We start from the raw sequence: 13,939 nt of genomic DNA on the forward strand, positions 1-13,939 counted from the left end.
GATGAGGCTGGGGCTGTGATGGCCACTCAGGAAGCATTGATGGGGCTGGGAGGGTCCCTCCCAAGGTCTGATTTTTCTCCCGATCTTAGGTCTCCCAGCCTGGCCAGATGGAGGGTCGGGTAATGTAGCCGGAGAAGTGAGATCAGTGCCTCAAGCTAGACCACTCCCTGCCCCGCCATCCCTTTGAGCGCTGCCTCTTGAGTCAGGCCCTTCCTTCACACAGGACTTCGAGGAATCAATACCCGCCAGAAAGGCATTTACCACCCTCTTGATGCCAGGAAGGGCCTTTCTGCTGTTCAAAATCCATTCCCAGAAAGCACGGGGACTGCCTGGGCAAGGCCCGGGTGGGGCCGGGGCAACATGGGCCAAGCGCAGCCCCCGAGTGCCCGAGTAACCCTGAGGCCAGGGGCTGACGGCGCCGGCTCGGCCTCCGGGACGGCACCGAGGGACACGCGGCCCCGTGTGCTGGGATGACGGCAGTGGGGTCTCCAAGGGGGGCAGGGACCTTCGCGTGGCCACACAGCCCCACGAGAGCGGCTCTGTCCGTTCACTTACTTAAACACCCCCGTGGGGGCTCCACTTCCCACCGCCTCCCTGGAGACTCAGCCAGGAAGAAGCTGAAGAGGAGGAAGAACGAACTAAACACCAGCCCCAGAGCAGACACGTTCTCTCCCCACAACAGGCCCCGATCCCTTTCGTCTCTCCAAATTCTGTGTGACCTGCCATGGCTGGGCTCTAATCACACCTCCTCTGGGCACCCTCCCCTGGCAGCTCCGGGCCACACTGACCCCCACCCCCACCGAGTGTGTGTATGTGTGCTGAGCCCCCAACTCCAACCACAATCTCCTCCATCCCGAGCAGCCTTTGCTCTCACGTGGGGGTGAACCTGCCAGGCCCGGCGGGGCCCTGGTATCCTTTTCTGCCTATCCAGGGTAGTAAACAGGGTGAGGAATGGACAAGACAGATTCATAGACGTGTCCCACTGGACTCTCGCTTCAGTAGCCACTACATTTTCTGTTGGGCTTGGGGCACACCAGACACTCCTCCAGGAAATGAAGTTGGAGGTGGGCAAGCTGAGGGTACCCAGCTCCCCAGCCCATGGCTGTGACCCTGCAGGGATGGGGTGAGGGTGGCCTGCCAGGGGAGGTGACACAAGTTTCAAAGAGTCCGTGAGTCACATCACTCCAATGCTGTGTCAGCTGTGGGGCTTGCCCCTGAAAAGCCTGCTCCTGGACTCTCTCCCCCATTTGAGGGTCCCTGGCCCTAAGAATTGACGTGGGGTCTCTATAAATAGCACCCATTCCATATTGATCATCTTAAAAAGACACGGTATGTTCTAGGCCCACGGAGAGAAGAGTTGTGTCTAAAAATAGTCTTATCCCCAGGAACCACTGCCAGCCCTAGGCAGTGGTATAAGCTGTGCACAACAAAAGGGGCAGCCTGAAGGGGGCAGATGATGGAAGGGGAGGGGGTTAGAAATTGAGGCATGGAATCTCTCCATCTCCACCTCATTCTCTCTGCTTTGGCCACAGTAGCCAACCATGTCTCAGGAGACTTTCACTGCCTCAGGGCCTTTGCACTTGCCATTCCCTCTTTATAAGACATTCTTTCTCCAGATTTCCTCTGGATTGCTTCTTTCTTGGTTTTGCTTTTTCCAGATTTATTTATTTTAGAGAAAGAAAGAGTGCCTGCGAGTGGGGAGAGGGGCAGAGGGACAGTCTCAAGCAGAGACTGAGTGCAGAGCCCTACGTGGGGCTCAACTTAGGGCCTGATGCAGGGCTCAATCCTGCGACCTGTGAGATAGTGCCTGGAAATTATGAGTTGGCTGCTTAACCAATTGAACCACCCAAGCACCCCTGGTTCTTTCTTGTTGTTCAGGTCTCTTTTTGGTCTCCTCCTTCAAGAGGCCTTCCCTGCCAATGTGGAGTCACTCCTGTCTCTCTACCACATCATCCAGTTTTACTTCCTTCGTAGCTCTGGTCATGATCTAAAATCGCCTTCTGTATCTATTTGTTTAGTGGTATCCAGTCTGTCTCTCCCCCATATTATGTAAACTTCATGAGAGCAGTTATTGTATCTGAATTATGCACCTTCTAGAATCTTCCATGGCACGAGTAGGTGCTGAATGTCCTATCCAGGCTCTCCCCTACCACCCCAAGCTGAACTCGGCCTCAGACCACCACCCCAGGCCAGTCTGGGGTGGCAGAAGGCAGTGGGCATCCAGTCCGGGCTTACTCTGTAGTCCCCCCGTCCCTGCTCTGCTCTCTGCAGCGTCCAGTTTCTGCTCACTGGCTGCCCCTGGCTCATCCCTTCTCCTCTCTCTGCCTCCTTCATAGAGTTTGCCACAGCAGTTTTACCCTAGCCCCTCTATTTCTGGGTATCTACTTTAGACCACCTCAACATGTCCCCAGGCACCGCTTTCTAGAACACTTTTCTCAGAGCAATCTCTCTCTCCCTTTCCTGTCCCCCGCCCCCAGGAGGAATCACAGTTCCTGCCATCAAAAAGCCCCTTCTGAGGCACAACTTCAACTCAGACCTCTGGGCCCTCACTGTGAGTAAAAGTATTTTCCCACCTCCCGTGGCTGTACTGCATGGACACACATGCCTAGAGTCCACTTTGGGCTCTCCCTACAACCCCACCCCTGGACTTCACCCCTGGCCAGCTCCCCTCTATCTCCTGCCTCCCTCTTAAACCATCAAACTCTTGCAAAGAGCTGTCTACACATGCTGTCTCCACGTCTTCACCTTCTGCTCACTCCTGAACCCACTCCAGACTGGCTCCTATTCTCACCAATTCATTCATTCATTCATTCATTCATTCATTCATTCATTGAACAACTAACAGTCTGAGCTGGGCACCACATCCTGTAGGTGTTAAGGAAGTTTCTATTGCCTGGAGCCACCAGCACCCTCGCTGTTGCTCAATCTAATGGACATTTGTTTTAAAATTATGCATTCTTTTCAATCTATGTATGAACTTCTCAGAATGCATCTTATTCACTCTCAGCAGAAAGGAACAGAAGACTCCCCTTCCTCCAGGACGTGCTCTCTCCTTGTTTTCTGTGACATCTCCCACTCCTGGCTTGCCTCTCACCTCTCTAACTGCTCCTTCTCAGCCTCCTTTGCAGACTTTTCTGGCTTTGAGTGTTGGGGAATGCCTCAGGGCTCTGGATTCAACTCTGTTGTCTCTGCACCCTCTTCTCCACATTAGGATCACCTGGGTGCTTTCAAAATTTCTGATGCCCAAGAGTCCAATGAATCAGAACCTAAGGGGGTGGTGCCTGGGCATAGTTTTTTTTTTTTTTTTTTTTAATTTTTAAAAGCTTTTCAGGTGATGCTAATGTGGCCAGGGTTGAGGGCCACTGATCTGCATTGTTGCTGGACAACCTAATTCACTGCCATGGCTCCCATGGCCAGCTCCTGCAGACAATTTCAAGTTTCTACCTCCAGCCCTGGTCTCCTGCCTGAACACTGGACCCTCTTCTCCAACTCTCTGCTAGATGCTGACATATCTCTCTGGAAGTACGAGGTTCCAGTCAGAACCCCGAAACATCCATCACTTCTCCTTTGTTCCTTATCAAGCCTGCCAACCTCAACTTCACTCTCACAGTGTGGTGCACTGGTGAGGAATCTCACTTAATGAGCAGTCAAAGTGAGGGCTGGGAGAAGCGCCCCTGAACAGAGAAGAAAGTTGGGATGCCACAGGTCCTACCACCTGTGGTAGCCTGACCATTCCTCTCCCTCAACTAAAGGACTTCTGACGGCACTCCTGGTCTGCACTGACACGATAGTACAGCAGCCTACAGTGGATGTATCGACACCTGGGCTCAAACCCACCTGGGCTCAAACCCACTACTTAATAGATGTGTGACAGTGAGCAAGTGATTTAACTGTTCTGGGCCTTCAGTTTCGCCACCTGCAATACTGTCATTATATGGCCTCCGCCTCCGGGATTGATGCAAGGATTCATGAGATGACCCTTATAAAGTGATTAGTGCCATGCCTGGCTGGCAGAAAGCACTCAGTGAATGTTAGCTATTTTTAGTACCATTACTGAGGATAAATTCCCAATTCCTGAGTAGAGCTCACAAGGGCCCCCGTGACTGTGACCTTGGCTTTTGCTTCCGTCTGCTCTTCCCTCTCTCACACCATGAGACCCAACGGGTCGCTGAACTAACAACTGCGTTCTTTCACAAATCTGCGCTGTACATGCGGGTCCTGATGGCCAGACTGCAACATCTCCATCTAGAAAACTCCTATTCATCCTTCAAAACCCATGTAGAAGGTTCTTTTTGTTCCATAGATACTCTTGACTCTTCTGGCTGAAGGTAATCATTCCTCTTTCAGGTGGGCTATGGGGCCACACTTCTTATCATTGCACATCTTTCCAACAACCTTCCCAAGTGTCAGTGGGAACTACCCTCCTGTGAACAGAACAGAGACTGCCATTGACCAGAGACTGTTCCAGGATGTTCCCAAGACTCCCTCCTAGGATGGCTGAGGCACCAGCCTCCTCTGTTCCATAATTCCCAGCTGTCTCTGGTGCTTCCCACCACTCCTCCGAGCTCAGTCTTCATGCTGAGTGAGTCAATCCTGGAAGTTTTCCAGAGGAGCTTTGATCACCACACTGAGATGGGTCAAGCACCCTAGGGCCACAGCAGCTGCCCAGGCCACATGGGGCTGAACACTGGTTCTTGGCACCCGAGAGCCCATTCCCTTTCTGCTCAGATCCTCTTTGGTCAGGCCTGGTCATTTCGGCCCCTAGGAGGTAGTTCTCAAGGAATCTTCACCCTGAGGGGTGCGCCAAACCTACTGACTCTCTAGATGACCTTGGGTAAATCCTTGACCCACTCTCAGCCTCGGTTTCCTCCCGTACAACATGGCAGTGATGACAGGATTACATTAAAAGTTCAGTGGGTCCCATTTCAGCACAGGGCTGGACACTCTAGCATAAAATCTGTGTTCCACAGTCTCGCTGGCCCTTGACCCTCCCCTCCCGATGCCCCTGTGACTGCAGCATGGTCTGAGCTATCAGCCTGTGCCACCCTCATTCCGCCTTCCAGCTCCATTACCACCCACTCACGTGCACCTGCCCAATTCCAACTGGGAGGAGTTGAGGGCAAGAAGATGGGAGTTGAGGACAGCACCAAGGGCCTGGGCTTCCAGTGGTCTGGGCCTCTGCTACCTGGGATGCCCTCCAGATCCTGAGGGGTTTGGTGGGAATCGGGGAGACGGCTGAGGTGGTGCCGCATGATGGGGGTCATATGGTGTGTCTGCCTCCAACCCGCTGTCCCGGCTCACAGAGGGAGGAAGGTGACCAGGGTGTCAGCAGGAGGTGGGGAGACAGGTGGGGGGATGAAATGCCAGCCCAGAACCCTAAGAGGAGACTCACTCTGCCCTCCTGGGACTGGTCTCAAGGCTCTAAGGAGAGGAGACTGACTCGTGCCCCAGTCTCAGCCATGGCTTCCTGATTCATCCATGCGCTGGCCTCCAACAGGTGTTTGCAAGGCGAGCCTCTGGCCAGGCCTCGTCCCCTGCATTCCCCCACCACTGCCACTCTCCAGCCCTCCGGCCTCCACAAGGCTAGGCACCACGGCTTCCTCCCGGTGCCACCAAAGACGATCAAATAACACAGCGGATGAAAGCCACCTCCCTCCCTCCATCAGGGCGAGTGGATCTGCCCGGGTCAGAGCGATCTCGAGGGGGGCAGAGAACTCTCCCTAATCCCAGCGCACAGAGACCTCCCTTGTTGGGAGCACAAGGAGATCTCTCCTCCTTCGCGGCGCACAGAGACCAGAGGCGGCCCGTAAGGGCGTCAGAGGGCACAGAGATCTCTCCATGGTGGGAGAGCGCAGAGATAAGACACGCATATTAGATCTCTGGCCCTCAGGGCGCAGGGACCTTTCCCAGGTCGGGACGCGCGGAGAGCTTGTCCCAGGGCGGACACCCCGACAGGAGCGCTCGCCGGGGCTCAGAGCAGGGGGGCGGCCCCTCCCCCATTCCCAGCCCCGCTCGGCCGGCTCCCCGCTCTCTGGAGCCGCCCTCACTGCGCGCCTGTCGCCGCTCTGACCTTGGGGTCTCCGGCCTCGGGAATCCGGGTCCCAAGCCCAGACCCTCCCCGAGCCTGCGCCAGGGTCCGCCGGGAAGCCGGGGCCGCAGCTCCTCCTTCCCGGCCCTCGAAAGCGCCCCGGGAAACCCGGAAGGAAAGGGCTGGGGAGGGGGCGCCCCGCGGTCTCGGACGCCCCCCCCGGGAATCCCCTGCAGCCCCGCGCCCCCGCACCCTTGCTTCTCCCGCTCCCGGCCTGGGGGCAGCGGTGGGGGAGGGCACTGCCGGGCGCACCCGGGGCAGGGCCGGGGGTGCGCAGGGGCTGGAGGCGCCGACCCTCGGGGAGGAAAGTTGGGCGGCGGCAGGCGGCGGGGCTCGGGCCGGGCCGGGGCTCCCGGACGCGGGGGCGCTCGCTCACCTGCTGGTCCCCCGGCCCGGGCCCGGGATGGGCGGCTGAGGCTCGGCGCGGGCTCGGCTCGGCGCGGGGCTCGGGGCACCGGGCGCAGGCTCAGCGGCCCCGGGGGCGCGATCCCCGCATCCCACGGGCGCCGCCGCCGTCTCGGCTCGGCCGCTCCGCTCGGGCTCCGGGACTCGGCGGGCGGCGCGGGCTCGGGCTGGGGGCGGGGTCGGGGGCGGGCCCCGCCTGGGCTCGGCCTGGGGCTCGGGGCCCCGGGCTGGCTCCGCCCCAGAGCGACGCGCCCGGACTCCGCACGTGGCGCTCCGCCCGCTCGCAGCGCGAACCCCGGGCGCCCGCCGGGGCGCACCCCCCGCCGTGCCCCGGGGCCGCCCCGCCGCCGGCAGCCACCCACGCGGGCGCGGACCGGCACACGCAGACGCGGGCCCACGCTGGGCGCACACTCACCGACCCAGGACGCTCCGCCGCGGAGCCGCCCACGCGGACGCGGACAGGCACACAGCCCGGCACCCTCCGGGGAGTGCACGCGGGCGTCGCCTCCGACCTGGGCGCCCCCCATCGGAGAGCCGGCCCCGGGACGCGGGCGTGCCCTGATGGGGCTCACCGGCACACGCAGGCCCGCATGCCGACACGGACACCCTCGACAGACGCGCCCCTGCACGGCGAGAGAGACACACTGACACACAGACACCCACACGGACATAGGCAGACACACTCTGGCATGACTCACACGCGCATCCACTGCCACGCTGCCACAGAGGCACACACTCACGTAGGGCCCCGTTCTGTTAGAGAAACACGCGTGGCACACGATTCTGCACAGTGGTACGCACCTGCACCGACGCGCATTGACACACACAGACCAGAAGCAAGGGCAAACCCAGCAAATACAGAGACGCCCGCACTGAGATGGACTCGCACACCCGCTCCCCCACAGGCACGGTGTTGGCACACGGGCAACCCACACCTTTACACACAGAGACACACAGACATGTGGATACCGAGACAGGCACTGCCTCTCCCACACACGCAATGACCCGTACACTGACAAACCCAGGCTGACCCATAGGGAGACATGTCCAGGAACACACCTTTTATTTTATTTTTAAAAATATTTTATTTATTTATTCATGAGGGACACGGAGAAGGCAGAGACACAGGCAGAGGGACGAGCAGGCTTCTCGCAGGGAGCCCGACGTGGGACTCACTCGTTCTCGGGACTCCAAGATCGCTTCCCCGGGCCAAAGGCAGACCCTCAATTGCTGAGCCACCCGGGCGTCCCAGGAACACACCTTTAAAAAACAAAACGGGCTACCAGATTTTTTCCACAGGCCAGTAACATGATTGGAAGAGAAGGTATATGCTTTGCCCTGCACAGTGGCCACTGCTCAAAGTTGTCACCGCCACTGCCTGGAGCTGTCTTCTTTACCAACAGCATTTTACTTTTCTGACATATTTCAAAGCTCCGATATGCAAGAATTGCTCTTGGAGGGCAAAATGCGGGTGCTGCTGTCTCAGAAGGCACCCAGGTACTGGGTTTGAGAGCTCAGAGGCTGTCACCCGCCCCTCCCAGGCTGTCACTGGGACCTTGGAGAGGTCATGATGAGGCCATCGTCCTTTTGGGACCAGGTGTCACAGGGTGCCTTACATATACACTGAGGAGCTTCCCATGCTTTGAGGACAGCCAGTCCAGGATGGGGGAATCGGTTGATAAAGTTCGTCTGCAGGAAAGTTTAGGACACAGGACCCTTTCTGGCCCTGGATTGAGCAGGATGGCTGCTGGCCAGACAGATGAATCACAAACAGCTTGCCGGCCTCTAGCCCCCTGACGGGCCTCAGGTTGGCCAGCATCTCCCACTAGCGGCCAGAGCGGGAAGTGCAGGCAGTGTCACCGTGGCCGCCGGGGGTGCAGGACCACCTTCCCTGAGCTCTCACCTCCTAGGTGGGAGGAGAGGGGTGTAGAATGGGGGTCCTCCCGAGGTTTTACACCACCAGATTCTGGACCCCAGAATGAAGATTCAAACTTATAAATGGACATTGGGCTAAGCAGGAGCCCAAGCTGGAAAGGAGGGTGCTGGGGCCCGGGCTTCAGCTACATCCCAACAGGGGGGTGGATTTTCATGGTCTTCCTTCGCGTTGAGCAACTTGGATGTTGCCAGCGGGAGAGGTAGGCTAAGGCACCCCAGATGTAAACGAGGGGAGGGAAGACCACGAGAAGGAGGAATCAGCTCTGACCACGTGGAGATTCAGCTAACATACCTGGTGGTCTGAGAGAGGCCACAGGGGGCGGGACAGAGCTGGAAAGGGCACTGGCCTGGGAGGAGACACCTTCCACAAGGAGCCCTTGCCAAACTAGGCGACTTCCTTCTCTTCCCCAGGTCCCATTTAATAGAAGCAAGACTATGCGGTCAGCAGTCTTCTAGTTCAGAGTTGAGTTGAGCACATTTTATTTGTGCATCCATTCAAGACTCTTCTCCTATATTACTTCCTTTTATTTCTTCCCTTGGCTACCATAATCGCTTCACAGTCATTCCCTGGCCCACACAGGCTCCTTCCCTAGTAGAAAAACAAACAAATAAACAAACAGGTCTTTGAAAATGTACACCTCTTTGTAAGATATGTAATATTGTTGTTTGCACCTCTGTGTTATCTGTTTTTATCGCCCTGGGCTTTTCTTTCTCTGTTACTGCTGAATTATAACTTATGCATGGAAAAGAGCACAGACCCTAAGTGTTCAGCTCAAGGGTTGTCACTAGCTGAAAACCTCTGTATAACCCGCAAGCAGATCAAGAAACCAAGCACCACCAGCATCCCCTCCACAGCCTCTTCCTGTCACTCCTGCTTCTCCCCCAGGGTTAGCTACCATACTCGCTCACGTTGAAGTTCCCATGTTAGTTTTGCCTAGCTCTGATATTTTTAGAAATGGAATCATTAAGTAGAAACTCTTATATCTGGCTTCTTTTGGACTTAGGTTTGTGAGATTTATCCATATTGCTGTTTGTTCTCATTGCTTTTTAGAATTCTATTGTGTGACTATACGACAATTTATTTGTCCATTCTAGAGCAGATGGGTGTTTGGTAGGTTCTAATGTGGGGTTCCTGCATATAGCACTGCTATGAGCACTCTAGTATATGAATTTTGGTGAATGTAATTATGCATTTCTGGGAGGGAGTTGATGTGAGAGAGTGTTTTCACTTTTTGTAGACACCGCCAAAGAGTTTTTCAAAGTGGTTCTACCAGTATATACTCCATCAGCTGTGACTATATGAGAGTTCTGGTTTATCCTCCAGCATCCTCCAGTACTTGGTATTTTTATCTTTTTCATTTTAGCCACTTGAGTGGGTGTGCAGAGGTTTCACATTGTGGATTTAATTGGCATTTCCCTGATGACTAATGAAATTGGGCACTTTTTCATGGTTTATTGGCCATTTGTGTATATGTGCTTTTCATTTATATAAATGGGTATTGTTCTAACTTCCATTCTTTTTTCTTATGTTTCTCCCCTAACACTCTGCTTTGGAGCTCCTATATTCCTTCCTTTTATTTCCACATCGTGGTGTGGGCAGTTAGTTCTTTGCTTCTGACAGCTGCGGAGCATTCTATGTTATGCACCCACCACATTTTATTTATCCATTCCCCTAGAGAATGACGGCAGGTAAGAAAGAAGATGGTAATTGGAGGGAAGAGTGGTAAATAGCTTGTGTTTCTGTTGTGTTCACTCTGCTCATACCTGGGGTTGGGGCAGGTAAGGAAGCAAGCTGATCCGGGGCTCTGAACCCACAAACACTCAGGACTAAGCATCTTTCAGGTTGGGGCTGAAAGCAGGGGGCCTGGAAAGCTCACACAAAAGCCAGGAGGATCCAGAGATGCCTCTTCTTGCCCTCTCAGCCAGAGACTGGCCCATCAGTGGCCAACTATCTCTGACTCTGGGAGGGGGCATCTTGCAAGAGTGAGGGACTTTACTGAGAGTAAGGAGACCTAGTGAGATCCCTGGTTCCCTACCTCTGCTAGGTGCTGGAACTCTGGCAAAGGACTGGGGAATTCCACAGTGAGGGAGGAAACGACCAACCTGAGGAAAAAGACCTTTGATCCTGGGCACCCAGCCATCCCCACTGTAAAGCCCACCTGTCATGGGGTTCTGCTTGTTCCACATTCATCCCCACCCTTTCTCCTTGCCTGTCTCTCCCAGGAAGGCTGTACATGCTAAGTGCCTGCCTCCCTGTTTCCCCTGTACCCAGTGCCAACCACGTGACTGGACAGTGGCCATGGGTCCTGAGCAAAGTTTGACTGAGGAGGAGTGGTTTCTGGGAAAGCATTTGCTTTCCTGATAAAAAGAGGACAGGAGCAGCAGGATGAGCTCTCTTCCCTCCTCCCTCTTGTTCCTGCCTTGAACAAGGCCACCATGCTTGGAGCTGGCAAAGCCATTGCACAGGCGCAGGGGTAAGGCCGGGAGATTTGCAGAGGTCGACCCCCAGGGACAGTCGACTGCAAGCCCACATACTTCTCTTTCACTCTGTACGTGAATCAATGAGACTGATTCTTTGAAGTCGAGGCAGATTGTGTCTGGTGGGGAGGGACCAGGAAGCCCAGGTGCTCTTAATACAAACTGTTGTCCAGCCCCCTTGTTTCTTTAGCTGCCCCCCACCGCCCCGCTTCCAAGCTCCCAAAGGTACCCAGTGCTTGTGTCTGTGCAGAGTCCCAGAAACGTGCTAAGGTTTCAAGGAGAAGGAGAACGTCTTTTGTCTTCCCTTGGAGCCCCTCCCTCTGCGAGCACTTGGAACTCAGCCTTCGGGCCCTACTAGGTCAGTTGCCTCTCCAACTTCCAAAAAGTTGTGGTCATGGTTGCTTCCTGCTGTTACTTCCTCTTCCACACTTTTTGTTTCTGTAATGTTTACGCGTTTTTAAATTACTGCACTGCCATTTTAATGACAATTCAAGAGGTAGTGCGCTCCGCTGTGTTCCTGAAGACAGACCTCCATTTGGTTCCCATCCCAGATCATTCTAAGGCGTGATCAGAGGTTACCCTCGTGGGTTGTCAGCGCTCTCTTCAGAAGAGATTTTGCTTTATTTTGAAGCTCAAGCAATTGAGACCTTCTATCTTAGGAGGGGCATAGAAAGAGAGAAATGTCTTCACTGTCAAGGGCAAGGACATACTTCCATGGGGGTGGTGACCCGATCCCTCCTATACCTAAATGATGGACAGGCTAACTCTTTTATCTGAGGGACTCTTGCCAGGTAGGATTTGCTGTCTCCCACATGTACCCTCTGCCCTAGTTAGTGTCTCTCTGTCTCTGTCTCTCTCTGTCTCTGACTCTCTCTCTCTCTCTGTCACACACACACACACACACACACACACACACACACACACACACACACACGTGCTGGCCCCTTGCTGCTGCTGACTCCCCACTAGCCCAAATGATGCTGGGTCTGCAGATGAGGAAAAGCTGCCCCTTCGTCAAGTCACTTGACTGCCATCTGCTGGACAGTTGAGAGAAAATGGACACAAATCTGATGTCTAGGAATGTGCCCCGTGCCCCAGGATTGTGTGAAGCAGAAGTGTACATGGCAGCCTGCTCCTATGACTGCCTTTTCCATCTCCTCCCTCTCCCATAAGCTCTGGCCATTGTAGAGAGCAGGGCTTGGAGGGCAGAAGCTTAGGTCAGATTATTACTGTCCGTGTGACCTTGGATGAGACACAAAACCTTTCTGGCCCTTCCTTTACTCATGTATAAATGCAGTAGCTATATACCCACCCACCCACCTCATTGAGTTGTTGACAGGATCAAGTGAAATAAAATATAGAAAATTGTTTGAGAAATGAAATGCCTTACAGGTGAACTTGATATTTGTACTAACTAAAGCCTGTTTGCCCTTTGCCTTTGGTTGGCCTCCCTAGAAACAGACTCTGAGGTGGAGACTTGCATGCCAGTGGTTTCTAGGGATGCGTTCAGGAATTGCATGTGCAGGGCATGAGGGAGGCAGGGTTGGGCAGAGGGAGGAGTTACCTCCAATGCAGTTGTGGTAAAGGTCTCAACTAAGCCCATAGCAGACTGGAGCTGGATGACCCCTTGGAGTTGTGCCAAATGGAGACCAGAGGAGAGTGAGCAAGCTTTTCTATCTCTCCTTCAACCAGTCATGGTGTTAGGCTGCTCCTGCCATGCAGCCATAACCTTGGGTGAAGCAGCTCCCCTCTGAGGCAAGGGCAACACCAGGAAAGGGCACGGCTGTGAGCCTTAGGCTGCCACACTCCTCACAGCTGGAGGGGACACAGTACCTCTATCCCAGAGGGGCTTTGGGTAGCTCTCCACATTCCCCCTCACCCTTAGTTGCATATGTGGGGGAGTGTGTTGTCCTTGGTGTTCTTGGCTGTGACATGGCAGGAAAAAGAAGCCAAAGATTGATTCTGTTTACTGGGTGACCTCCATGGGTTTGGGTACTTGAGAGTAAGAAGCACCAGACTGCTGTGGCTGGGGTGGGGTCTCCTTGGCATTATCCCTTCCACTCAGCTGGTCTTTCTAATGGCTTTCCCTGCATGAAGCATATCCCAAAGTACCCCAAGTCCACATATGGCAACCCGCTTTCCTATGTTCTATTACATTCCGTGGGGAACACGTGGTCACCCTGAGTTCTGCCTCCTTCAGATCGGTGACATGGTTGCCCTGTGTGCTGTCATAGTTCATAGCTGTGCAGAGATTCAGAGGTTGTAGGCAGAGTCCTGGCACCTGAATGCAGCCCACAGATGTAGTTTATTTCGGGGGGTGGGGCAGGTACAGTGTCAAATACTTTATACTACTGTGAATGTCTTTTGCTGGAACATACAGTTCTCTTTGGTTTCCACCGTTCCTTGTGTATTATATTTATTTACATCACCTGCATGGCTCTGCAGGCATTGGAGGTTTTCTCTCCCAGACTAGGGTCAAGCAGCCCCACGAGGACTCTGGAGCACCCACTGTGGTCAAGTGAACTAGGATCAGCAGTAAGCAGGTGCCGATGGAGGGCTGGGAATTCTGGGCTTGGGCAGGCTGTGGGTTGTAATGAGCAAGCAGGTCAGGGCAGTAATGAGATGGTCGGGGGGATGATGCTGGTTAGAGAGGAACTGGTGAGCTGTGCTCAGAGCTGGACACCCCCACCAGATGGGCACTGTGCTTGGGCACAGACTTTCTACCACACCTTATATTTATACGCCAAAGAAGCATTTTTATTGATATACATAATATGGATGAATCTCGGTTGTGTTATGTTAGGTGAAGGAAGCCAGCCTCAAAGGTTACCTATACTTTATGATTCCATTTATATGACATTCTGGAGAAGAGAAAATGAGAGGAACAGTGATTGCCAGGTGGTTGGGCATGGAGGGAGGGGTGGGCTTAAATACAAAGGGATAGTATGAGGGAGAGAATGTTTTAGGATAACAGAACCTTCTGTATTTTGACCTTGGTGGTGGCTCTGCATTGTCAAAACTCATAGAAGTGTA

The 13,939-nt window shown here is 54.3% G+C and overlaps 1 protein-coding gene across 7 annotated transcripts in view; it reads right to left on the bottom strand.

The window, feature by feature from the left end:
* The window catches only part of SCN5A (sodium voltage-gated channel alpha subunit 5), a 96,035-nt gene extending 89,454 nt beyond the window's left edge, over positions 1-6,581 (bottom strand). For all 7 annotated transcript variants that reach the window (XM_049099806.1, XM_049099804.1, XM_035704848.2 and 4 more), the window contains exon 1: positions 6,465-6,581. The gene's annotated coding sequence lies outside the window, so the exon portion shown is untranslated. The remainder of the gene's footprint in view (positions 1-6,464) is intronic.
* Positions 6,582-13,939: the final 7,358 nt, after the last annotated feature.

The sequence above is a fragment of the Canis lupus genome, chromosome 23 (genome assembly GCF_003254725.2).
Source record: "Canis lupus dingo isolate Sandy chromosome 23, ASM325472v2, whole genome shotgun sequence".
Lineage (NCBI taxonomy): Eukaryota > Metazoa > Chordata > Mammalia > Carnivora > Canidae > Canis > Canis lupus.